The 1,625-nt window shown below is 36.4% G+C and overlaps 1 non-coding gene across 1 annotated transcript; it reads right to left on the reverse strand.

Moving 5' to 3' along the window:
• Positions 1-988: 988 nt before the first annotated feature.
• LOC149540008 (signal recognition particle RNA) lies at positions 989-1,304 on the reverse strand. Its single transcript, XR_016356630.1, has one exon.
• Positions 1,305-1,625: the final 321 nt, after the last annotated feature.

Below are 1,625 nucleotides of genomic sequence, written 5' to 3' on the forward strand. Positions count from 1 at the left end.
CATGAAAGGTTAGGAGTGCTATATTACAAAGAAAAGTATATCTACTAAAGGAAAAATAAACTATTATGAGTAATTGAAGAAGGGTTGATTATGTGGAAGAAGATAGCATAGCAGGTTCAATTTCTTCAAGTATAAAAGTCATGACTGACTTGTATTCTCCAAATTGTTGCAGAAACTCCACCTTCATTTTAGGTTTGTGATGCAATGTCAAATGGTGCCCATTAACAAGAAACTTGTATCTCACATGATCAATGGTTGTGAGTTTAAAATGTCCATTATCACAAACCTTGTTGATTTTATATGAACCTAACTAGCATATTTAAAACTTTCTTAGAGTGTTTTGATAACTAGAGTCAAATCGAAGAGCCCATTCACCCAGAAAGAACTTCTTGTCTTTTATATATTTGTTGTGCCATTATTATCTCTAACTTTGAATTATTTATATTTTGTGTAGTGAAAATTTCCTAAATTTATCCAAAGCATTGAGTTGTAAGATCATTTCCTTCCATGGTATGGTTAGACCAATATCTTAGATGAGAAATGTTATGAGTGTCTTGAGTTCAAGTTCAATTGGCATAATTGTTTTTTTACAATACACTAGTTTAGGTGATGTAAAACCAATTGTTGTATTTCATGTTGTTTTATATGCCCTAGTGGATTACTAAGACCTGTTAGCCCTATATCATTTTTGGATTGTAATTGCCTTAGTTAGAAGAGACTATATTTTCCTATGTTTATTCCTTCTTGGTCATTAACATGTAGGTGGTAAGGTGGAGACTTTATACACCTGATATTATACTCATTGACCAAATTTGTCACGAGTGTAGAAGTCAAATGTTCTCATTGGTAAGTGACTATTTCCTTAGGGAGTCTATATCTTGTAAATATTTCTTCATTGAGGAAATCAAAAAATTTGTGACATTTGTAATTTCTATCTTATAGGGAAAATAGTCCCCACGAAATAGAAAATAGAGATTAGTGGCAAGCAAAAGGTGGAGGTCTGAGGATGAGGAGGCTGGGAGGATCAGTGGGTAGAGGGGCAAGCGGTGTGTAATCCTTCCACTGTAGGGAGTGGGACGTGTTTGTTGCTCTATGAAACCAGCCTCACATTTTCCCCTCTATCTTACGCTGTGAGACATGGCATCCTTCCTTTGAAGGATGGCCCCACAACAACTCTCTACTTGGAGCAGGGCAGGCCACATTATATTTCATGCATCTTCCCTCCTCGCCAACTATTTAACTCTCTTGTTCCTCCACCTTATGCATCTCCACTCAGGTCACAAGCCCACGTTACCAAGCTCGACAAATCACACCGTCAAACTCTCTGTATTTAAAAAGGTATTTTATTTCTTTCTTCCCGTGTATGGGATGAATGTGTATGCTAAAGGCTTTTCCACTTCTCGTTCAAATTAACAACGTTGTTTTCATTTCCAAACAACTTCGCTTCTCATTTCAAAATTCACATGAAACATGTAACATAATCTGGTCTGCTCTTGCGTTACCAGATTTATGCGGGGAGATCTAGCTTAACACAACCCCACAATTCTTCATCAGTTGTAACCTTCTTGAAATTAGATGATGGTGGCTCAATAGAATTCGTTGACATAATATCACCTGCAGTATTC

Source organism: Cupressus sempervirens, chromosome 9 (genome assembly GCF_028749045.1).
Source record: "Cupressus sempervirens isolate cs-2001-9-10 chromosome 9, ASM2874904v1, whole genome shotgun sequence".
Lineage (NCBI taxonomy): Eukaryota > Viridiplantae > Streptophyta > Pinopsida > Cupressales > Cupressaceae > Cupressus > Cupressus sempervirens.